This window comes from Spermophilus citellus (assembly GCF_964194105.1).
Source record: "Spermophilus citellus genome assembly, chromosome: 1".
In the NCBI taxonomy this organism is placed as follows: domain Eukaryota; kingdom Metazoa; phylum Chordata; class Mammalia; order Rodentia; family Sciuridae; genus Spermophilus; species Spermophilus citellus.
The window spans coordinates 180,848,877-180,874,452 of NC_138182.1; the positions used below are offsets into that span (position 1 = coordinate 180,848,877).

Genomic DNA, 25,576 nt, shown 5'->3' on the forward strand with positions numbered 1-25,576 from the left:
GGCCAGGAGGCTAATACCACACCTGTGCCAGGTAAAACCCTGAGGAAGAGGTTTCACACAACCAGATCCTGGACAAATCCCCAGTACAGGGTTGGGACAACTGATCACATGAATCAATGGACAGGCCTTTACATCTGTCCCTGACTGGTGCCTCTAAACATCTTTTCAGCCACTGAGAAAGAACTTCTGGGTCCTGACATGGGCAGGCTGGGGCTGCTGTTGGCCTCCTCAGCCCATCAGTGCTGCCCCATGCTCCCAGCAAATGAGGCGGAGGAAGGAGGCCCAGCACCACGCCTGCCCTGTTCCTCTTGTCAGCAGGAAGACTGTCAGAAGGAAACTTTGTTCTCAGAAGAAAGAGCAAGAAGCCAGTGCCAGGCGGAAGTAGGCAGAGACAGCTGGCCCATCAGAGAGTTCAGGGAAAAACAAAGAAGTGGGATGGAGGATGTGTGAGGGGTCACTCGCACACCCAACCGGTTTCATGCCTCCAGGGTGTAGTGACCATGGTCATTTTCCAGAACCTCACTTCTAGGTCCTCATAGATAATCAGATGATTGTCCTAGCTGGGTGATCTGCACTAATCTGCAGAAGCAGAGGGAATAGAATCAGGAGATCTGGGGCTCCAGTCCAGCTGTCCACTCGTGTGTGACATTAGGAGAGCCTCCTACCTCTATGTGCCTCAGCTTACCCAGCTATAAATGGCCTGTTCATTTGATGTTTCAACCTGTATGTCACAAAACCACACAGTGAGGGACCCTCAACCTGTGGCCAGGTCACTAGGCCATCTAGGCTCTGCCCTCCATGCAAGGGCCTACACCAGAGGCACAGCACCTGCCTGCTCCAACCCAGTCCTCCAGCCTGCTTCCACCTGTGATCACAGCACTCTCCTGAACTGTTGCCTGATGTGAATGAAACCCTGTGGGCCTGGCCAGGGTGAGGCCAAGCCTTTTTATCCTACTCGCCACACACCTGCCTGATGATCTCTGTGTTACCCTCTCTAGGGTAGTTCACAAGGCACAAAGACTGGGAGGAGCCCAGCATGTTCGTGCAGAGGATGAATGTGCAGCCAGAGAGAAAAAGAGGCATATGGAAGTCACAAGACCCAACTGTCACCCACAGTCCTCCCTAGCAGCCCTGGGCTCCATGCACTAAGACACTGTCCCCAAGGTGTGCTCTAAAAACCCCCAAGCCTAGATCTTCTGAGGCGGGGAGACTGTATCCCAGGCAGAATGAATCCGAGCAGAGGACTGCAGTGAGGGGAGGGCAGAGATCTGCATGCCTTTTTAGCAAACTTCCCAGGTTTTTCTTATACCCAAACCACTGCAACCTCTCAGCTAAGACGTCTTCCAGGAGAAGACATCTTAGCTGGCCTTGAGAATTTCTTGAATGGAAAGACAGAGGGACAAGGAAGCAATAAACAATGCATGAAGCAGATAAAGGGGAAGCCCAGCAAACACCTGAACCCTCCACCCAGGAAGCCCCCAGGACTGCTGGGCCATTCCTTCTCCAAATTCCCCAAGTTCCTGTGGGGGTGTGAGTAAGGGGAAGGACAGCAGGCAGAGGGCTCCTCTCCTGTTGTGCTCCGGGGCTGTCATCTGCAGCTTAAGATGCTGCCCGGGTCAGTGGCTACTCAGTGGCTACGCAGCCAGAGCTTATCTGGGGGGAGGATTCCAGGGCCGTGCCTTTCTTCCCATAAGAAGCACTTGTTATGCTCCTGCTGCATACAAAGTCCTAAGCCTCTAAGCACAATGCTTTGAGGGACACACAGATCAGGCAGCCCTCACCCCCAATAGTTACCAGGAAGACAGATAAGGCCGCTCACTACAATACACGGGGAAAGTCCTCATCCTCATGCCTTAAGGACAGGCCAAGCAACTCATGCCTGCAGGGATCACAAAGATCATGGAAGTACATGAAGCAGCCAGCCAGGAATGGGGCGCCTGCCACTGGAGAATGTAGGCTCAAGGTTTTTCAATCTTCCAAATTTTGAAGTAAAGCCAGAAGTCTGGATTTTTATGTAAAATCTCTTTGTCAGCAATTTGCTCGATATTTGGCATGAACCAAACAAAACCTGCCCATGGGGCAGATGTGGCCTGCCAGTTTGTGACCTCTGTTTTCTTAAAAGGGACAGAGAACACACTGTGGAGCTTAACAGAGGCCCCTGTCCTGTGGCTGAGGTAGCTGGGAAGGCTTCCTGGGGGAGGAGATCAGTGCTGGGCTGCAGGAATGGGGAGGCTCTCGGGGGGGGGGGGGGGGGGGGGGGGGGGTAATCTTACTGAAGGAGAAGGGCTTACATTGCCACTGGAACCACCAGGCCTCAAGCAGAAGCCACCTGGCAGGCCAAAGCAGGGACCTAAGCCACTCAGGCAGCCTGTCTCCCCACCCTCCCAAAAGAAGAATGCCTGTCGCTGCCCCCAAAGCAGGCACAGAGACTAGAGCTCTGTTCTGTCCCCAGGTGGTAGGAGGAGGGGCCTTGGGCCCAGCAAACCTTCAGGACTCAATCTATCAGTGGCAGACTAGCAGGGGTCCGATTTCAAACCTGAAGCCTGAGGAAGGCCAGCAAACAACAGCTCTGTGGGGGAAGGGAGAGAAAGAGACAATGGAGGGAAAAAACGAAGCTGAGAATGTGTCCTGCCTGGCCAGGCCCCCCGCTGTTACATAACCCTGCCTTAGGACAAAGCCAGGACTCAGGACACCCTGCCCAGGTCCTCCCAGAATGTGGAGAGAGATGCCTCCCTCCCAGTCCACCACTGCGCTCCAACCTTGTCCTGCTGCTCCCAGAAAGCCCAACAGGGAGTGCAGAGCTGGGAGAGGAGACCAAGACTCCAAGATAAGAAATATACAGCATCACATCACAACTTAGCAGCGAGACCAACACCAAGAGCAAACTCTTACCCTTTCACCAAGTGATTACTTTGTACCAGGCACTGAAGTAAGTCCTTTACTGCACTATCTTAAGTCCAATGATAACATCATGAGATAAATATCCTTAACTACTGCCATTTTCCACATAAGAAAACTGAAACAGACTAGATAACTTACCCAAGGTCACACAGCTAGCTGTAAGTGGAGGAGCTGTCTCAGAACCTGACAGCTGCCTCTAAGGCCACACTGACTCCCAGCATTACACTGCCCCTGGGCTGTTTTCTGCCTGTACCCCACCAAGGCCGCAAGTCTCTCAAGTCTGCAATGCATGTGGCCCCTGCCCTTCTGTTGGCACTTCACAGAGACACCCAGCCTTCTGCAAACCTGATGAAACTGATAAGACTTTTTTCTTAAGAATGTACAGGATCACATCACAACTGATAAAATGTACCTGATTTCAGGGGCTCAGGGAAGGCGAGTCAAGATCATGCAGTACTTGAGACAGGAAGTAGCAGAGGGAAAGGAGGCACCCAGGCCCTGCCAGCCTCTCCTACCTCCAAACTCAGAGCCCTTCATCCACAGGCGTGGGCAGGAATCAGGGTTCAGGGCCTACTCATCCCTTCAGGCTGGGAGGACAGAATGAATCACAACACACAATGGCCTGCTCCTCTGCACCCACTGCGTGTGACTCACAGCTCCCAGCTGCTGGGCAGACGGAGCACAGCTGGGCCTGGCATCTGGATGGGGGTGGTATCACCAGGCACACCGTCCAGCCTTTTCTCCACCCCTGGGCCACCTTGCTGTAGACTGGCAGCTCCCCAGCAGTAAGGCACATTTCAACCCCTGCCCAGTCCCCATGCCAGCTGGAGCCCCAGGGTGGTAAGGCAAAACAAAAAACCCTTGTAAGGTGCAGGAAGACCCAGTTCTAGCCCAAGTCCTCTGCCGCCTCTCTACGCCATGGTGCAGGCCCCTCCCACCTCAGCCTTGTTTCACCAACTAAAAAATGGGAAGACTTCCCAATGGTCCTGCCCGGAGTCCACAGCCCGAGGCTATCAACAGTAGCACCTGACAACTTCACAAAGCGCTGAGATCCTGCTTTCAGCAAGTTCCATAAACATCCTTCAGAGAAACAAAAGTTAAACCTAAAGACTACTTTTTTTTAAGGATATCAAGAAGTCCTTTTTATAGTCCAGCTTCCCCCATACCACCTCCATTGTTCCAAATATCCTCTAAGGACCTAGAAAATACATTTGATTTCCGACTAGGGTTTGGGCTTGGTGTTCTTCCTCTTGGAAGCCGCCCTACCCCTCGCTGGCAGCCTTCTCACAGGACACCCCAGCAGCATCCTGAGCCACCCTGAGGGCTACAGCTACCCAGTCAGCCAAATACAGAGTGGGGTATGGAGAGTTGTGGGAAGAAAACCCTTCCCTGCTTGGGACAAAGATAATTCTGTGATCTGACCCCAACAGTGACTCTGCCCAGTGTGGGCAAGTCCATGCTCCTCTCTGGGCTTTACTCCCCTAAACAAGATGGAAGGAACCCTATAACTGTGAGGGAAGCCCTTAGACTCCTGGGAAGTACCTTGGGGACACTAAGGAGGAAAGAACAGCAGAAGGAATAATAGACAGATTCTAACCCTCCCACACCCTTCTGCTAGAACCAAAGGAGACCCACTTTAATCTCTCTGATTTCATCTCATCCTAACTACAGACCTTGAACTCACTACTGAGTCTCTGAGCCTCAGATCCTCTGAGTTTTGTGGCCCATCTACAAAACAGGGAGGGTAACAATGTCTATAGGAAAGGCTGCAGCTACCCCAAACAAGTCCCACCAGCCCTTCCCCATGCCTCACTCACTCTTTTGCTAGAATACATACTTGGAGACATCTTCAGAAAATAAATCTAAATTATGCAACACAAATACTCTAGGACAATTCCCCACTGTCCTTCTTCCAATGAGATCGTGCTTCTAAGCGCCTCTATAGAACTATAGAATTCCTATATCTAGCCCCTTAGAGCTAAATGGCCTTGGTATTTTCATCTATAAAATGGAGACGATAACAGTTCCTACCTAACTTATAGTATTATTCTGGGAATTACTCCAGAGTAGGTAACATGGAGGTGCTTAGCAAACATTGATAAGCTGTCAAAAATGTGAGCAACAATTATGATCATTGTTTCAGTTACTGAGATGCTTAAAAGCACTGGCCTTGGGGCTGGGGATGTGGCTCAAGCGGTAGCACGCTCGCCTGGCATGCGTGCGGCCCGGGTTCGATCCTCAGCATCACATACAAACAAAGATGTTGTGTCCGCCAAATACTAAAAAATAATTTTTTTTTTTTAAGAGAGAGTGAGAGGGGGGACAGAGAGAGAGAGAGAGAGAATTTTTAATATTTATTTATTTTTTCTTAATTCTCGGCGGACACAACATCTTTTGTTTGTATGTGGTGCTGAGGATGGAACCCGGGCCGTACGCACACCAGGCGAGCGCGCTACCGCTTAAGCCACATCCCCAGCCCCAAAAATAAATATTAAAATTAAAAAAAAAAAAAAGCACTGGCCTGGTGATGGTTCAGGTCCCTTAGCCCTCGCAGCCTACATATGGCCACTGCAACCCATTCATGTGCATGTCCACATGTGCACACACCTAAGCACACACCGTCCTCTAAGGCAGGACCCACACTCTCTGCCTGGCCCCAGCCCTGGAACATAGCCAGACAGCTTGTTCCTGGCACCCACCCATGTCACCCACAGAACTCGCTACTCTTCCATCCCCAATCCTGTCTTCCTCAAGTTGCCCCAGCACTGTATCCTGTAATCATGTTGAGGTAGAGCTGTACCTCACTTCTATGTCACAAGATTGTCTCCTGGGGAATAGGGAGATATTCTAAGATGGTGGCTCCTTGAAGAAGATAGAGAGAAACTGGGCTTTACTCTGCATCCCCTACTTTTTTGAGGGGAGAGGGTAATCAGGGATTGAACCCCAGGATATCAAGGGGTTTAAAAAGCCAGAGACGTGGCTGGGGATATGGCTCAGTGGTTAAGCTTTTTAAAAACATATTTTACTTAGATAAAGGTTCTCACCAAGTTGCTTAGGGCCTTGCTAAGTTTCTGAGGCTGGCTTTGAACTTGAGATCCTCCTGCCTCAGCCTTCTGAGCCCCTAGGATTACAGGCGTGCACCACCACTCCCAGTTCATTGCTCACATTTGCTAGGTATCTGAATATGCTAGAAGCTGAAAAGCCTCAGAAAAAGGGCATTGATTTTCTTAATTTTTATTTTATGACAACCCAGTGGTTCTCAAACTTTAGCATGAATCAGAATCACTTGAAGATTGTTGGGCCCTACCTGCCACAGTATCTGACTTGGTAGGTCTGGGGTAGGGCCAGATAATTTATTTGCACTTTTAATTAGTTTCCAGATGATGCTGATGCTGCTGATCCACAGTCCAACTTTGAGAACTGCTGACTTAACCTACAGGTGAAGCAAGGTGAGTAGACAACACTTCCACTCCTATACAAGCAGGTGTAAGGAGGAAGGGTATGCAGGCATGGAGAAAGGCCCTGCTATGACAACATTCGCTTCTCCTCACCTGGCCTCTGCCTGGGCAGGTAGCTCTATGTGCAAGGCTGGGGGTGCAAATCATAGGTGGATGCCGATCAGCAATGACTACAGCAAATCTCCACCCACCACCACCTGGGACCTGCCCAGACAAGCCAATCCTTGGCCAGCCTGGGATGCTGAGAATTCAAGCCCTCCCTCAGGGAACCAGACCACAGGTCTGAACGAGACCAAAATCCCCACCATATCTGAATCACATGAGCTCCAGGATTCTGTTCCCACCTCCAGAAACAGGGAGCTCAATCCCTCCAGACACAGCCCCACCATTTTGGCCCACTCAGATATTTTTGTTGTTTCTTTATTCGACTGAGTTGAAGTCAGTCTGCCCTGACACATCCACCCATTGAATCTGCCTCCCAGTGCCTCCTAGAACCAGGGACAGGCCATAGCAGCCCCTCATAAATCAGGAACCCTGGATTTAATCCCCTAGGTCTAAACTTCCCCAGGTTGATCCACCCACTTCACTAAGCCTTAGCTGCCCCATCTGTTAAAAGGGAGTAGTAGCAGTACATATCTCCTACTGCTGCTGTGAGGGTTACACGAGCTCCTTAATCAACACTAACAGCATTGGAAGGAAACACGTAGACCTATAACTCTCTATATGCAGCCTTGATTATAATTCTGATAAGACAGTTGGAAATGTATTCAGAAGTATGTTAAAATTGCAATAAAAGATCATACGGTGGGGGGGGGGGGGAAGAGGACAACAACGACAATGACTAACAATACCAGGCTGGGGAAATAGCTCAGTGGTAGAGAGCTTGCTTAGAATGTATGAGGCCCTGGGTTTATCCCTAGCACCACAAAAATAAAAACAAAATAACTACAGCAACAAATGCCAGCCACAACAATAATAACTAACCTGAACTGAGGTTGTAGCTAAGCTCTGCCCTGCCTTATCTTTCTAAATGCTGCAAAATGGGACAATCATTATCCTTTTGTGAAGATGAAGAACTAAACTGTTTGCCCAAAGTCCTATAAGCAGAAAGTGTCCGAGGAGGGATATGACCCCAGCCTGTCTGGCTCTGAATCTCGTTTCCATCCTTGGCTCTGTCTAGATCTCCTACTCACTATCCCAAGATCAATTCCAGGTCACCTTTCCCTGACACCATCTACTCGTCCCTCCCAGGCACAGGAGGCTGGGCAGAAGGACTCACAAAGCTCCAGCCCATAGTCTATGCAATATGAGGATGGGTCCCTGATGATGAGGGTAGCCACAAGGCTACCAGCCCAACTCATCTGGTGAAAGCTTAGATACCACTCACGCTGGCCACCAGGAAGGAGACTGAACCTTTAGAACTGGACCATCTTAACAGAGGCATAACAAGGGAGAAATTCTAGCCAGGCTGCCTGGATGTGACCAGTAGCTACTGCATGCCATGTAACTGCCCCCTCTCTCTCCAGGCCTCAGTTTCCTCATCAGCACAAGACTTCTCTGGCCATTGGGCAGAAAACTCATAATTTGTCAAGTCCCTACCAATTTTTTTTTTTTTTTTTTTTTTGGTACTAGGTCTTGAACCAGGGGCACTCCACCACTGAGCTACATCCCTTGTTCTTTTTATTATTTATTCTGAGACAGAGTCCCACTAAGTTGCTGAGACTGGCCTCAAACCTGTGATCCTCCTTCCTCAGCCTCCTGAGTTGCTGAGATTACAGGCATGTGCCACCATGCCCAGGCCTATCACATCTTAATCATAAATGAATTCCTGGATTCTGTCCCTGCCTCTAGATTTTCCTCAGATTCTAGAGATTCTTTCCTCTCTCCGTAAAAGGACAGATCACTTCCTAGCTATAAACAACAGAAACCACTGGTATCTGGAAACAGTTCCTACATACTAGACTCTAACCATGTCTCAGGCACCAGCTGTTCAACCTCCCTGCCAAAACAGGACTATTACTATCCCCATTTTACAGCTGAGAAAACCAATGCCCAAGATTTAGGTATTTTGCCCTACACCACACAGCTAACAATGACAGATCTGGGACTTGAACTCAGGACTCTGTACTCCACACTGCAATGCTGCCAACCTCCTCTAGAAATAAGTCACATGCAACTCCTGCCTATGGAGCACAGAGCCTAGAAGAGATGAGCGATAGCACTTGCAGGATTCCGAGTTCAAAGCCAGGAGTGGAAGAGCACATGAGAGGTCCCTTCTGCATAACAGGTACTACACATGTAAAGAAAAGCACAGGCAATGCCAGCACTGGAAAATTATGAGTGACTGCATGGAAGAAGTGACACCAGAGCTGTGCAAAGCTAGGAGGATTTGGGGTGGGTGAGGGGAAGTGAGGGGGTACGGCCTCCTCATCGTGAGCAGAGATGTAAAGGCAGGAGGAGACAGGGCACAGCCAGGGAGGGGAAGAAGCTGGCTCTGCTTAAGGGTTGAGGGGATAGGACATTAGGTGCCACCATCACATATCGGACCAATTCTACAACCTGGCCCTCAAATAAACAACCATTCATTTGTCAAGCACAACTTAAGTTTAAATTCATCCAACCTATATCCAAAAAAAAGGGCAGTTACCAAAAAAAACAACAACAAAAAAAACCCAGGAGGCAACTTAGCACAAAGCCTCCTCCACCTGGAAAAGAGCTTCGCCGATAGCCTGCCTCTATGCCCCAGCACATGCATTCCAAGATCTGTCCACCCTTCCACTGACCTCCAAGACTCAAAATGATGAGCTGAGCTTTGTTAATGGCCCCATAGGCAGGAAAAAACACCTTTGCTGGTGAACTCTGGAGACCAAGAGACCCTCCTTTCACCTCTACTACAGGAAAGGAGGGGAGCAGCCCCGTCATCCCACCCCCAACTTCTCATTTTCACACCCATGAACGGCACCAGCTGTTTTCCCCAACCTGTACTGACCTTTCAGCCTAATTCATGATTCAGCCTTATCTACTCATAGTTGAAGACAGAGAAAAAGACCCCATTTCACAGGGACACAAAAGCAGAGGTTCAAGTCCTCTGTGAAACCACAGACTTCCGCAGCCCAGGCCCTGGACGCTGCTCCAGACATCCTCCAGGGGCTAAGAGCATTCCAAGACACAGGACTCTTCCCAGGCGGAGCTCTGCAGGCCGGTGGGTATGGAACTTCCCAAGTCACACAGGAAGGGCAGCTCCAAAAACCATGAGAAAAGCAAGGGCTGGAAGTGGGCCAAGCACCACCCAGATGCTAGATTCTTGGGTGAAAAGGGAACTGAGAGAAGTCACCCAGGCCCGACCCTCCCATACCCACTCCCACACCCTTACTCTCTCTCCAGTCTCTCCACACTCCTTTAGCAATGGGGCCCACACCTCCACCCCAAGCAGCTTGTTCCTGAGTGATATTCCCTGGGCCTGTCACTTTGGTACTGCCTCTGTCCTTAAAAGCCCCACAGTACAAGACTATGCCCTTTGCTCACAGTGAGCCTGTCAGAGATTTGAAAGCAGTGATGCTGCTTCTTAAGGGTCCTTCCCCAACCTTAGGCCATATATGATGACTCCAATTCCCAAAAGCAGCTACAAAGTCCTGTGGTCCCCCTTCCTCCCTCTTAGTCCCACTGCCTGAGTCAGACTTTGGTCAGCTCTCTGCTAGTCCATGATGAGCATCTCTGGGCTGGTATCAACCCAGCCACCAACTTTGGCCAAATGACCCCTGAGAAAAACAACACAAAGGATGGAAACAGACCAGGCATGGGTTCAAATTCCAGCTCTATAAGTGACTCTACCCCTCCGAGCCTCCATTTCCCCATCTGAAATTAGGGTGGGGGTGGGGTTACCAGCAGCAGCAGCAGCTACTTTGCAGGGTATTGTGAGACTTCAATGGGGTGTCTGTAAAGAGCCTGGCATAGTGCCTGACACAAGGCACAGTAACAGGCAGCGACTCAACGAGCTGCTTACAACCCTCTGTCCTCTCTGTCAGTTACAAAATAAAACTCCGGAGCAGGACGCTGCAGGCTCCCCACAATCCAATCTTGTCCCCATTGCCCCTTCCCACAGTCTGCAGCCTCACAAACATGTCCTCTTTCAGGAAGCCTCACTGACATTAACAACCAGAGAACTTTCCCTACCACCGGTATTACAGAGCCTGTCTATCACTGATCACAATCACCTCCTGCCTGAAAGCCATCATTTGGATCCTCCAGCTTCCCCCATCAGATCAGGAGCCTCGCCAGTCAAAATCTAGCAGCACCTCACCCCATTCCATGTCCCCTGTCACCCTGGTCACAGACATTTTCCATACATATTTAACAAACTATCTTAACGTTCCATTTCAAGTCAAGAATGTCCAAGTCCTCCAAACAGTCCAGATATTTCAAGCTATACTCAAAACCAAATTCCAATCCAGTAGAAGTCTGCCCAGTCTCCAGAGACTAGGAGGCCTGGCTTTGGTCCCAAAGCATGGACACGTGGTCCAATGCATGGGCTAGCAGGTCCCAAGCCCAGACAGAGAGAGCTTTGGGCTGCTAAGACCACGGCCCATTTCTAAGTTTCTCGGATGCAGTTTCTCAGTTGGCTCCTAAGCCAACCCTGCCTATGATTTCTCATTCCTGACCACATCTTCAATCTATGATTGCAAAACCCTTGCCCTTGTGTCAAGAGGTTTACTACCCATCTTTTCTTGCTTGCTGACTCCCTCCCTTCTGTTGACTTTCCCAGAGGCCTCTCCTCCTGCTCTGCCCACATTAACAAGAAGAGTCTGACACATGACAAGGGACAGCCCTAGCACTCAGGACTCCTTTCACTCTATCACTCAATTTGTTGCCTGAGCCCTCTCAATATCCAGCTAAGTAGTGGAATTTCCACTTCTATTCCTACAAGCAGGAAGTGAACTGTCAATCCAGGAGGGCTCCCTATTCCCAGGGCCCAAGAAAAAGCCTACAAAATGTTCAAATTTCACTCTCTCTTCTGCAGAAGCCCTTGGAGCTGTTAGAGTATAATGCACAAACTTTCCTCCTCCAAGAATTTCTTTCATCATCTACCCTATCCTCTCCCTCAGTCCCAGGTTCTAATGGCAATTTGCTCACCATTTTTAAAATAATTAAAGTCCCCTATCAAAGACTGATTGGTAGTCATGAGATGTCACCCTACCAAAAGATAGAGCCAGTCCTGAGTAGGAAAGCCAGTGGAGTCTGAGTCACCCCACACATTCACTCTATGGAAGATTTCCTGAGGATATACAGGGGGCCCAACACTATGCTGGCTAGGAGAGGAACCTGTAAATACATATATTTTCCACTAAGATTCTGCAATCCTGACACTAGCTCATGGTCCCCCCACCCCCCATTACTAGCCTCAAGGACCTTCAGGGCTGGAGCACAGAGACTTGTTCCTTAGCAATGAAGACCCTACTATCACAAGGGCCATGTCACCCAAGAATACACTTGGGATATAAATCCCTTGGCCTCAGGTCTCTCATCTGCCTTAAGGGCTCCATTTCTGGGCTCTATCTCTGTCCCCTGCTGATCTGAAAGTGACAGGGTCTGAACCAAGATGAAAGACTTTGCCGCCCCCTGGGTGCTGAGGAAAGGTCTGTTGACAAAGCCCCAGCTGTCCCCAGTCAGAGCCAAGGAGACCAGCTCCTCCCTGCACCACCCACATGGGTAGATCACTCCTGCTACCAACCCAGCCAGCAACAGAACTTGGACCATTAGGGAGCTCCAGGCCAAGACTCCAACTGACCTCCCTCCTGTTCCAGCTGGCCACACTAACATGAGCCAGGGCACAAGATCTCACCCCAGCAAGTGTCAGACAGAAGGGAGCATCACTCAGGGGGTAAGGGTGATGGGGGAGGAGGGGGCAGGAATTCATATAATTTAAACTGAAAATGAAACTGACAGTCACAGCAAGACCTTGTAGAGACCTATAGTGAAACATAGGGCTGGGAGAAGGGGTCAAATCCCCAGCTGCACTTCCTACCTGTGTGACCTTTACCATTTGGTAAAATGTAGCTAATAGTAACGTGGGAGAAATAAGTTGGGTGATGTATGTAAAACAATTAATCAGCCCAGAGCCTGGCACAGAGTAAACATGCAGTAAATACTTGTTGAATATAAGCATGCCAACATTTACTGAGGGACCAGACTCATTTCACATCCTCACTTTCAAAGATACTTTATTTTTCCCATTTTATAGGAGAGGAAACTGCGGGTAGGCCAAAGTAAGGAATCTGCACAGGCCACACAGCTGAAGGCACAAACGCCCAGGTCTGTCAGACCCACAGACCAAGGGGCAAAACTGCCCCAGGACGTTCCGAAAGCTCTCCTGGAGGCATGGGGAGGACAGACAATGGGGCATGACGGGGTGGTGCTATGTATCCTGGCACGGTTTCTGGCACTAAAGAGCCAGGTGGCGATTCCTCTGATTCCTGGCAGGTCCCAGAGCCCAAGCGTCCTACGGACGTCCCTTCCTCGCTTCTGTCCAAGGCATTAAAGGCAGCGTTCAAAGGCGGGGGACTCCCCGCTCCCAAAACCTGAGGGAGGAGGGAAGTTAAAGACCAGGCCGCTCAGAGCCCAGAGAAAACCGGTCTGGCCGCCTAACCCTTCCCTGAAGCCGGGACCCGGCCTCTAACCCCCTCCCTTGCTAGACAAAAGTTTCCCCTGTTTGGAAGCAGGGGAGGGGGAGGGGGCATTCCTCGTGAGTGACATTATCCGTGACCTACAGCTGCCGCGCTGCCCTCGCCCGCACCCCGGCCTGCCCCCGGCCCCCGAGCGGCCCCCCACCCCTTTGTCCTCCCACCCCCGCGCGCGGGGCCCGGCAGGCTCCACCCGCCCTCCCGGCGCCCGCGCGTACCAAACTTGCGCCGGCTGCAGCTTGGGCCCCGCGCGGCCTGCAAACCCGGTTCGGGCCCCGCCGGCTCGGCGACAGGGGACTGGCCGGACCCGGCCCTCCCGGCCTCTTACCTGCCACGGCTGGGGCGCCGCCGGGGAAAGGGACGCTCCTGGCTAGGCGCCGGGTCCCCCGGGCAGTGCGTGAGCCGCTGGGCTCCGGCCCGGGCCGGGTTAACCCCTTCGCGGCCGCCTCTCGCCGCTCCCACCCCCGCTCCACGCCGCAGCAGCCGCCGCCGCCGCCGCCCGCCCCGCCTCCCGCTTGCCCTCCTCCCCACCCCTCCCTCCCGGTGCCCAGCCCCCCAGTCCCGGCCGGGCACTGCGCTGGGGCAGCTCGCAGCCGCCTCGGATCCCGCGGCGGGGAGGGGACTCTCTCTGAAGCCTGGAAGTTGGGGCGCGCTGTCTCGCCCGCTCAGGCCCGAGAAGCATAAGGGGGCTCCCCGGCCCGTCTCCCGTTAAAGCGCTCCAGCCCCGCGCCTACCTTCCCGAATCGCTGCCGCTGCGAGCGGGGTTCGATCCGGCGGTGGCGCGTGGGTGTGGGTCGGAGATCCGCTGCGGAGGCCAGGGCAGCCGGCGGGCGTGCGGCGAGCGCCCCGGGGCGGGGGCCGGGGCGGGACCGGGCACTGCTATCGGGGCTGGATTTCTCGGCTTCCACCCGGATTCTCCCTCGGCTCTCCCGGCCGATTCGGTGCTGCTCGGCGACCACGTGACGCGAGCTGCCTTTGACCCCTGTCTTGGAACGGGTAGGGGGCGGGGGCCAGAGGAGGGGTGTCAGACGCGGGACCCACGAGAGCCGGGCGGCTGCCGAAGGTCCCGGAGGCGATGACCTCGGAGAAACAAAGCCCAAGGGAAACCAACAAGTTATTTGGGGTCAGAGAGGGAACAGCTCTGGGGGTCGGGAAAGGCGGCAGAGAGAACTAGGGAGACAAAGACCCACGCCCGCCGCGCCTTGGAGGGCCTTAGGAACGCCCGGGCTGGCCCATGGGGTCCTCCTAGCTCTGCCACTGCAGGGCTTGTGACAGCCCTCTAGGGCCTCCTCCAACAGCTCCCGACAACCAGGTCTCTCTGGAGTGACCCCTCCTGGGCAGGACCTTCCCTCCCTGCACACTCACACTCTGGCCCTGACTGGCAAACCCCTTTTATTTCCTTTACCATGATTACTGGCTTCACTTACTGGTTTCATTGTTTACTAGACTGTCATCTCCCTCAACAAGTTGTTCTCAGCTGAATCTCATCTGGCATATAACTGGCAGATGAAGAACTTGATGACCTTGAACAAATTTCTCCTCAATGAGTCTGTTTCCCACCCCCAGTGCTATTCCATCATCCCAAGGACCCTGCAAGTAAGGCAAGATGACAATGGTTGTCCCCATTAAATATATGAAAACACTGAGGCCCAGAGATAAGATTTTGGAGGAGTCTATGTAGCTGAGAATCCAAGCTGGTAATGACATCTAACTGCTCCCCAGCCCGGAGCTTTCAGCCATTAATATGCCATTTTGTAAACTGAGGGGTGGATGGGGACAGGAATGTTGACTGTGAATCCCTTAAGGACCTTGCTAAAAATGCCCTTTGCCAGACTTTCCTCCCCTGGAGATTCTGATTCTGTGGGTCTTGGGTAAGCCTGGGGCAAATTTGGAAAACAATGGATTGGAGGATTATAAGGTCCTTCTGAGGCTCAAGATTATCAACTGTGGGAACAAAGCTCAAAAAATATAAGCACAATCAGAGCAAAACAGATAAGCATAGAGAAGGCAAGCTAGCCATGTGAAGATCAGATAGACCCGTCCTGTTTTCCCTTAAGTGTAGCCTCCTTGTTCTGGGAGGAGGGGGCTTTCTGTCAGCCTATTCATATCTCCCATGGGGAAAAGTGTTGAGGCCTGAACGCTGAGAGATGCAGGGGAATGAATGAGACCAGGCTTCTGATTCTCACAGGTACCTATGTAATACCTCTGGGTGGGATATTCTCACATAGGCCTTGGCCTAAGGATGATGGCTACAATCCAAAATGTACCTCTCCAGGCACCACCAGATTAGCCAGGGGAAACAGCATAGACCAGCAAATTCTTGGTGATCTGGGTTCCTGAGGCAGGCAACCTGGAATACTTAAAAGATGGCCTGAGTCTTGGACAGGTTGAACAAGTTCCTAGAACCTTATTCACGTTAACCTTTCTATCTGCATGTGGCCGTGTGAGCATCTCCTCTGTTCTAGGAATTTCTGGCAAGGAAATGCAGAAATTTGAAAGAGCCAAGAGTCTACACTCTCAAGAAGTGTCCAGGCTTAGGATGGGGTTATGGCTCAGTGGTAGAGTACTCGCCTAGTGCAGGTGAGTCACTGGATTCGATCCTCAGCACCACATAAAAATAAGTAAATAAAAATAATAGTTGTGTCCACCTACAACTAAAAAAATATATATATTTAAAAAAAAAGTGTCCAGGCTTTCCGGGTACAGTGACACACACCTAAAATGGAGGATTTCAAGTTTGAGGCCAACCTTAACAACTTAGCAAGCCTCTATCTCAAAAAATAAATTAAAGAGGGCTTGGGATATAGCTCAGTGGTAAAGAACCCTGGGTTAAATTCTCTGTGCCAAAAAAGCGCCAGGCCGGGGTTGGGGGGTGGGAGAGATATCCAAGCTTGTTTGGAGATGACCTGCATGTCCGTCCTTTGTGTCCAGAATCTGGCCAAATTGAGCCTGATGGGGAGGTACAGGACAAGTGCTATGATTCACAGGAAGAGGGGAGAAAATGAGAAGTTTTAAGGGGAGGCAGTATCTGAACAGGACCAGGAAGAATGAGTAGGATTGGGGTGGGGAGATGGACAGTCCTAGTAAAGAGAACAACCGGTCCAAAGGCCATGTGGAAGGGCTCAGGAAAAGCTGAGTGTTGCTTAGGAAGGGAATGGAGGAAGCAGGAAGGAAAGAATGAGCAAGAAAACTGAACAGGGGTCAGGAGCAGATGATGAGTGACCTTATGTGACTCCATGGACTGAAACTTATCCTGAGGCCTGGCAGAGTGAGAGGGCTACAAGCAAGCAGAGCCGGTGACCAGAGTCACCTGCAGAGGCATGGAAGGGGAGGAAGGGTCAGAGGTGAAGCAGTCAGTTAGGTCAAGGAGCCATGCTCCAGGCACACTGAACAAGAGCCAGTCTTTGACCAGCACCTCTGAAGGAGCTCGTCCTCAGCATGTGGGAGCAGCCTGTGAGTTGGGGTCTAGTCTTCTAGAGTACTCTTGTTCTTCTGGAATCTTCAAATGCACTTATTGTTCAATGAGCAGTACCAGAAGCCTTCAGCTTGCTATCACCTGAAGAGTCTGACAACGAGGCCCCAGGCCCCAACCAGGGAATGGGCCACATAAATATAGATGAAACGAAGGACCTGCACTTCTAACCTCACTCCAAGTCTTGAGGAACACTGCCCTTGAGCTTCCCAGCTCCTTCCTTCCTTTGGGACCTTCTTCATGCCTAGGGGACCCCTATAAGGTCCCCTCCTCACACCCATATAACCCCACTGCTCACTTGACTGCCTCAAAGTCAGCCCCAACCCAACAAGTCAAAGGCTGAACTCAATCAGGTACAGTGGCACACTCCTGTAATCCCATAGGCTTGGGGGCTAAGACAGGAGGATTGCAAGTTCAAAACCAGCCTGGGGATGGGCGGGGGGCTGGGGTTGTGGCTCGGAAGTAGAGCGCTCACCTACCATGCGTGAGGCACTTGGTTCCATCCTCAGCACCACATAAAAATAAAATAAAGATATTGTGCCCACCTATAACTAAAAACAAAAACAAACAAACAAACAAACAAACAAAAACATCCTCACCAAAAAGTGAGGCCCTAAGCAACTCAGTGAGACCTTGTCTGTAAATAAAATAGAAAATAGGGCTGGGGATGTGGTTCAGTGGTCAAGTGTCCCTAAATTCAATCCCCAGTACCAAAAAAAAAAAAAAAAAAAAAAAAAAACCACACAAAAAAACAAAGGCTGAACTTACTGTCTTCTGCCCATTTCTGTTTCTCCCCACCTGTGTACCCAATCCCCATGTTAAGTAAGAGACCTGACACCCTCCTTTGCCCCCATACCCCACCTAAGAGCCCATTCTATTGGTTCTAACTCCAGTGTGTTTGTTTTTTTCTCTCACCCAATCCCATTTCTCCTTCACCACCACCCTCCAGGACTAAGCCCCCATCAGCTCTGCAGCCTCTTCACTGCTACCCTCTCCCTACACCCCCGCGCCCGCCCCTCCCTCCCCCTCCCTCCCTCCTCCTTCTCTTCTCTTCTCTTCTCTTCTCTTCTCTTCTCTTCTCTTCTTTCTCTCTCTCTCTCTCTCTCTCTCTCTCTCTCTCTCTCTCTCTCTCTCTCTCGGCATTTATTGCAACCTCAACATGCCCATTTTTTACTGAAAATCACCAATGGCTTCTCATTGCACCCAAGATAAGTGCTCTGCTTGGTGTCCAGTTTCATCAATTCTTTGTCCTAAGTGAACATTTATAAATCCCCACCTTCCCCATTATCTGAACTATCCTCTTCAAGGATGTGGACTTGAGCCAGACTTCCTGGGTTTGAATCCTGGCTCTGCCACATATAAACTGTGACCTTGTTCAGTTCCTCAGCCTTTCTGTGCTGTTTCCTCATCTCTCCAGTGTGGTAATTATAGTTTGTACTTCCCTGGGCTGTTGTGAAAATTAAACAGGTTAAATAAGTAAAGCCCTTAGTGTAGTATCTGTCACAATATAAGCACTATGTAAAAGTTAGTTAAGTGAGACAGTGTGATCCTGTAGGTCTCAGGTCAACCTTGACTTCCTCCCAGGCTCTCCCTAAGCCCCTAGCACAGACAAAGCCTACTGGAATACACTTCACCTCTCCCTCAGCTCTGCCTTTGTACTTCCTTGTCAGCTGCCCATCTCTTCTTCCAGAGTGCAAACTCTATGTGGAAGGACTGAGTTTGTCACAGACACCACTGAGCACATGGCAGGCAGGCAACCAGAAAACATTTGTGGTATAAACAATATGAAAGTGAGTAGGTTCATCACAAAATAGAGGACACTACCTACCTACAAAATGCCCATCAGCCGGGCGCAGTGGCGCATGCCTGTAATCGCAGCGGCTTGGGAGACTGAGATAGAAGGAACTCGAGTTCAAAACCAGCCTCAGCAATGACGAGGTGGTAAGCAACACAGTGAGACCCCCGTCTCTAAATAAAATACAAAAATAGGGCTGGGGATGTGGCTCAGTGGCCAAGTGCCCCTGAGTTCAATCCCTGGTACCAAATAAATAAATAAATTTTATATATATGTATTGTGTGTGTGTATATATGTGTGTGTGTGTGTGTGTGTATGTATGTATGGGCTGGGATGTGGCTCAGTGGCAGAGCACTTGCCTAGCACGTGTAAGGACCTGGGTTCTATTCCCAGCATGGTTAAAAAAAAAAAAAATGCTCATCAATGGTACTTCATTCACTCATTGACATTAGTACTTCTAGAGTCTTCACACCATTCTGGAGATGGGGGAGGGGGGGACACAGGGTTGAACAAGACAGCTGTGGTCCTGTGGGGAATGTACTGCAGAGACAGACATGTGGATACATAGGAAGATACAATACAATATAACAATATTATTTTAATGGTTTATAACATTTCCCTGCCTGAGAGGCTAGGGTAGTCTTTGGAACAATAAAAATAAAGTGGAAAAGAAAAACCAAAACATTATTATCTTCTTTGCCAGCATCACCAGTTACCAGCAAGTCTGTCTCTTCTTTTTCTTTTTTAGTACTGAGGATTGAAGCAGGGACACTTTATCACTGAGCTACATTCCTGATCCTTTTTTTAAAGAATAGGGTCTCACTGAGGGTCTTGCTAAATCCTGAGGCTGGCCTCTAACTTACTATCCTCCTGCCTCAGTCCCCAAAGTTGCTGGAATTATAGGCATGCACCACTGTGCCCAGCCCAGCAGGGCTGTCTTTAAAGCAGGGAGAATAGATCCTATCCCAAGTTCATTCAGACCATCCCTTCCTTCTCTTGTTTGCAGACCTCCTATTCAGTCTTCAAAGCCTCACTTAAGCAGTACCTGCCCAGGAGACCTTGCTTGCAGAGGTCTGTATGGGTAGTCACAACTCTGGTGATTTTCTGGGAATACAGTGGAACTTGTTAAGGATAATCCAGGTTTCATGTCATTTGCTTCTTTGGGGGAAAAAAAAAAAGTGGTTCTCAATGAATATATAACTACATGTGATTTCATGTTTGGACTTCAGTGGAGGCAGAAAATAGACTCTATCATACCATGTGACCTGATTTGTGGTTTGGAGAACATGGTCACCATAATTACAGCATTGACCACATGGTGTAACAGTTTCCTCTCTTTCTCTCTCTCTCTCTCTCTCTCTCTCTCACACACACACAGTGAGCTCTTTAGGGACAAGGACTTTTTGCTTACAGATACAGCTTGATATACATTAAACATTTTTTTTTTTTTTTTTTTTTTGGTGCTGGGGATCAAATCCAGAGCTTTGTACATGCAAGGCAAGTACTCTACCAACTGAGTTATATCTACCAGCCTCCATTAAACAATAAAGGGAGGCAATCTGTAAAATGGGCAAGTTATCCGTGCTTCAGATGGACAACAGATGTAAAACCTTCTGGTAAGCAAAGTGTGTCTGAGATAGGGGATGGGGGCAATTTACAGCAAATTAATTACTCATGCATGCCACCCTTTCTCTTTTATTACTACTTCTGGCCACCCAGAAAGCATGAAGCTCAGAGATATGAAGTAACTTCCCCACGGTCACACAGACAGGTATGGCAGAAAAGGCTTCAAGTCTAGGGCCATTCAACTAAAGACTAAGTCTTTTTCACTACTTATACCGAAGTGCCCAGAGTTCATAAACCCCTCAATCATCTAAGACCACTGGGTTTCGTGTCTCCTTTCCTCACTCCTGAGGCATCCCCTCAGCCCTTCAATGTTATACACCACTTTCAGCAACAAGCTACTATTTGAAGAGTGTGCCAGCTAGTTCCCAAAGCAGTCCCATCTTGGGGGCCAGGTGCCCTGTATCAGGCAGAGCCTAAGCATGCATGTCAGGTCTTCCCCAGACCAACTCTCACTCCCAGGAGCTGCCACCAGGGAAAAAATGGTCCTCAGATTCACACATAGCACTTTTTCTGGTTTTTACATAGCGTTTTCCCATTCTGTGCACCAGTTCCTGGGGACCCCACAGCAGTCCTGAAAGGTAGACATGGTGGAGATTTTTCAGAATTAAAAAAATGAAGGTTTGGCTAACCTGCAGGAGATCCCTTCAGTATGCAACAGAGCCAACCTGGGGCTAAACACAGATCTTCAGAGTTCTTACAAGTCCCTGGAGGGTTTAACTTGCCCAAGATAAATGGGAAAGAGAATGAGAGAAAGATCTTCAAACTCCTCACACAGAGAAGATAATGGTTATTGCAAACTAATGGAAATCAGTTAATTTCCCATATTTCTGAGTTCATTCTGATGCACCAACTAGCAGACAAGGGAAAAATACTCCCATGCACTGGTGGTTTCTAGGTGACTGTTTTCAGCAAGAGGCTTCAAGGTCCCCAAGAGCAGGGCCAGATGGCTGAGTCCAGACCTCCAGAACTCAAGGTCAGGAAAGCTGCCACCAGGGCAGTTCCTTCATCAATATGAAGAAATCATCAATAAGATGTCTTATATTCTTTCTTCCATACTAAGTGTTCAAAATCTACTGTGTAAAAAAAAAAAAAAGAAGAAAGAAATATTTAAATCACCACAAACTAAAAAAAATCTACTAAGTGTTTAAAATGTACATTAGCACACCTCAATTCAAACTAGTCCCATTCTAAGTACTCCAAAACCACACATGGCTAGTGGCCACAGTGTTGGAGAGCATGATTTAACAACCAAAAATCCTATGACTCACTTTTCTAACATTCCAGGATGTTAGGCCTCTGGATTCTAGAATTCTGCAGCATACTACGGTTTTTTTAATGCTACAACTGGGATTCCACCAGATTAAAATGTCTTATGAGCCCTAAGTCTGCTGTGGAGAAGGCTTTTCCCCACATGTCTTTTGTATGGAAACAAATCTGTATCCATGCAGAGCCCATGGGGAAGCCCTCCCCTTGGCTGCTCCCACCACCTGGCCAGCCTGTGGGAGAGGGGGCAGGCATGACTCTCCATGTGGAGCTGCCTCCCCCACCATCCCTCCAGCTCATCTCTCCATCCATGTGCACTAGCCTGGAAGTGAGACTCCGGCCTTTGAGTCTTCCTGGGGAGGGGGTGTGGCCCTGCATCCCTCTAGTTTCTAGCCACTCTGGACAACATGGGGTGGGGGTGCTACAACAGATGGACATGGGAAATTGAAACCTCAGATAGAATCCCCCAAGGCTGGAGCCTAGAGGCCTAGGAGGGCAAAAGTGAGAGGCCCTCAGTCAGGGGTTAGAGAGCCAAAAGGCCTCTCTGAGTATCACATCTGCCTTCATAGTGCAGAGGGGGAAACTGAGAGCCAAGAGCAGAAGGGCTTTCTCAAGTTAGGACCAAGGTGAGTGTCACACTCTGCCAAAAGGAACTTCGGGTTAGCCAGAAGTCTCCTTTTCCTGGTTCCCAGTTCTCTTTCCCATCTCCATCTGTGGGAAAAAACAAGGAGCAAAATGTCAAGGAGGCCACAGGAAGGGTTTGCATCCAGGTGGCTGCCTTCTTGACTTTGGGATATATCTTAGTGCATTCGGGTTGCCATAACAAAATATCATAGAATGGATGGTTAAAGCACAGAAATTTTTCACAATTCTAGAGGACAGAAGTCCAATCAAGGCTCCAGCAGATTCTGTATCTGATGAAGGCCACTGTTTCCTAGAAGGTGCTTTACTGCTCTGTCCTCCTGGTAGAAGGGGCAAATGAGTTCCCTTGGCCTACTTTTTTTTTTTTTTTTTTTGGTACCAGGGATTGAACCACTGAGCCATATCCCCAGACCTTTTGATTTTTTATTTTGAGACAGGGTCTCACTAAATTGCTCAGGACCTCACTAAGTTGCCGAAGCTGGTTTTGAACTTGTGATCTTCCTGCCTCGGCCTCCTGAACTGCTGAGATTACATGACTGTGCCATGGTGCCAGGCTCCCTTGGCTGGTGACACACAAATATTCGGATCATAGCAGAATACTCATGCCAGGCCCAGAAATGTCCTGATTACAGAGCCTTGCCCCAGGCTCCCCTTGAGCACATAACTCCCTGCCTTAATATCACACAAAGAGCCAGCACTGGAGCTTTGAGGGCAGAGCTATGACTTGACTCAGTCTATAGAGCCAGGAGGTTAGGCTTCTGGGAGTCACTGGCTCAGCACCCATCAAGGAAACCTTCACCACTCTCTGCCCTGAGACATCCAGGTGCCCTGTAGCTGAGACAAACATCAGGAGTCATTCACAGCCACATTTTCCATGGGCTGCTTCCAGGCTGGGTTTCCCCTCTGAGGAAAGCCGCAAGGTTGTTCCTCATGGTCAGAACCAAAGAGGAAATGACAAAGATCCTGCTGCAGAAGGCAATGAAAACAGTGCAACTTGAGCCTCTAGGGATCTGGTTCTGCCAAAGCAGAGTTGGGGGAGGAAGATGGGGGTCCAGCAGGAATGTGGACCTGGAATCTATATTTGGAAAAGTGCAAACACTGGAGTGAAGTGAGCCTGGATTCTAGTACCCAGACATGCTCCTTGGGAGGCATGTGATCTTGGGTCTGGGCTCCACCTGGGCTCCCTCCTGTTAACTGCACATGCCCATTCACAACCAGGGAAGTAAGGATCTGAGTGCATGTGGCCAAGCCCATAGGTGCTAGTTCTCACTCACATGGCCTCTGGGAAACCGTCTGGTTTCATCTGCTACTCTTTGCTACTATATGCCCCATAAATATTTATTGAATAAAAAATGAATGAATGAATGAATGAATGAATGCTGCCAGCCAAAAATGCAATAAAATATAGGGGAAGGCACGGAACTAGTCAATCAGGAGATCTGACAGATTTGTTTTGAAAACAATATGACAATATTGAACCCTCTTAAAGCATCCACTACATTGTCAGACATGCTAATAACTTGAGAGCACTCAGTTCTCCCAGCAGCGCTATGACAAGGCATCATTATTATCCCCATATTCCAGGTGAGGAAATTGAGACGCAGAGAGGCTAAGTAGTCCCAGGGTCTCATTAGAGCTGAGCCTACACTTGGAACTAAACGGCTGACCCCAGAGCTCATGTTCTCCACTCTGAATGGCGCTGAGGGTCCTTTTAGCCTCCTCTCTCAGGTTTCTCAAGAAAGGACTACTGTGGGGGATGAGGCTCCCCTCCTTGAGATGGTGATCCTTGGGTTTCCAAGAGTTTTGGAGGCTCCTGCAAATCAGCCACTGGAGAGCGCATGTGGGAGATGAAGTGGGCCCTTTTTCAGAGACTAATTCTCTGCAGCTTTCCAGCTGCTTCCTGCTCCAAAGTAAGGCAGGAAACAAGGCCACCAGGAATTTTGGCTCCAGCATCTTTGCCCTCCCTCAGCCCATCCTCCCACTCCCTGCCCTGATTTCTGGATCTTCCTCTTTCTTACCCGACCATGGACCTTGAACTTGAGGTTCACTCCCAAACACACTTTCCAAAATGAGAGCAACAAGTTAAGGCTGGGAATCCAGAGACTGGGTTCTCTATATAGCCAAGGAATGGAGGATGCTTTTCTTTCTGAGTGAGCAGATTTGGAGGAAACCTACCCTAGATGGGAAAGATAGGGATTGGGAGTGTGCAAGCAACTAACACGTGCACAACTAACAAAGACTCTCCATAGTGACCATGTTGGATCCTCCTGACCATCCAGGTTAGAGATGGGTTAGACTGCCAAAATTCGAATCTAACAGAAGTGAAAACCAAGATCCACAAGCATCATAATGCTCGTGACTATGCAGACATTTAAGAGCAGAAGCCAATGTCTCCCCAAGCTTCAGAGACTATAGAATAATTATAATAATTACTACTGCTGCAAATAGTTATTGTTGCAAATAGCTCTAACTCAGCCAAGAGTTTTCCTTTCATTACCTAATTTAATCCTCTCAACAATTGTTAAGTTGTGAGTCTCATTTCACAGATGAGCAAACTGAGGCTCAAAGAAACAAGTCACATGAACAAAGTCCACTTAGTCACATCTACTAGTCAGAGTGTCAAAGTCAAATATGAACTCACATCTGTCTGGCTCCAAAGTCTCAGGCCTCATAGGGAAGACAGGGCAACCCCCAACCTGGCGCAGAGTCTTCACTGTTTCCCAAAGCAGGACTCAGGACAAGTGTGGCCCCACCCAACAGCTCAAAGTTCCTGGGAAGCTTGCAAGCAGCATGCTGTGGACAATGTATCAGGCACTGCAGGGTGTGGGGCCACATCTGTGAGTGAACACTCTCCACATAGCAGTAGCCCCTGATCTAGGCAAATGTAACCCTCTGATGACCTCACAGACGAGCTCCCAACGTGGGCAGAGTCACTCGCCACTAACTCATTTACTCACGGACACCAGCCAAACAGCCCTCGTATTTCTACACACAGAAACCCACTTATTTTGCCAACCTCCCCAACCAGGACCAGCCAGCTATATAATTTGCAAGGTGCAGTGCAAAATGAAAATGCAGAAGCCCTTGTTCAAAAATTAAGAATTTCAGGACAGTGACAAAAGAGCATGGGGACCCGTGCAACTGTACAGCTTGCAAGCCATGCCACCAGCTCCATCCCCACCCTGTCTCCTCCTCCTCCCTCCAGTGCCCCCACCTGCTACTTCATCCTCTTTTACAGACATGCTAAGCTCTTTCCCACCTGGGGTTTTTTTGCAAGGGCTGTTCTTCTTGTCAAGAACTCTTTTCCCAATCTCCCTCAAAACTGGGTTTTTCTCATCATTTAGGAATCTGCCTGAATATTACCTGCCTGGTCCCCCAGTCAAAAGTAGCCATCCACATAGCTTTCATCAGAACTGTATTTACACCCTTCATAATATGGACCACACCCTGTGACCTTTCATGTCTGTCAGGTTACTATGTATTGTCTATCTTCCCTGCTAGAATGTCGACTTATGGGGACAGGACCCATGTCACTGAGTCCCTAGTGCCCAACCCAGGGCTTGGTGCACAGAATGAGTTCAATAACTTCGTAAAAGACTGAATAAGTGAATGAATGAATGAGTGGACACACACCAGAACACACACCCTCCTGCCACTACATCTCCCCTCTCTCACCCTGCACCCTAGACTAGCACAGGGTATTCTCCAAACAGTCTGGCACCCAGGGGATGCCAATACAGAC

General features: G+C 49.6%; 1 protein-coding gene across 4 annotated transcripts in view; it reads right to left on the reverse strand.

The window, feature by feature from the left end:
- Positions 1 to 25,576, reverse strand: part of NDST1 (N-deacetylase and N-sulfotransferase 1) — a 78,265-nt gene that overhangs the window by 42,061 nt on the left and 10,628 nt on the right. Inside the window, exon 2 of one of the 4 annotated variants that reach the window (XM_081303574.1) lies at positions 13,771 to 14,116. The exons of 1 other annotated variant lie outside the window; for it this stretch is intronic. The gene's annotated coding sequence lies outside the window, so the exon portion shown is untranslated. Of the gene's footprint in view, positions 1 to 13,364; positions 13,555 to 13,770; positions 14,117 to 25,576 lie in introns of those variants that run through there. 2 more of the 4 variants (XM_081303575.1, XM_081303576.1) reach the window with 2 other exon arrangements.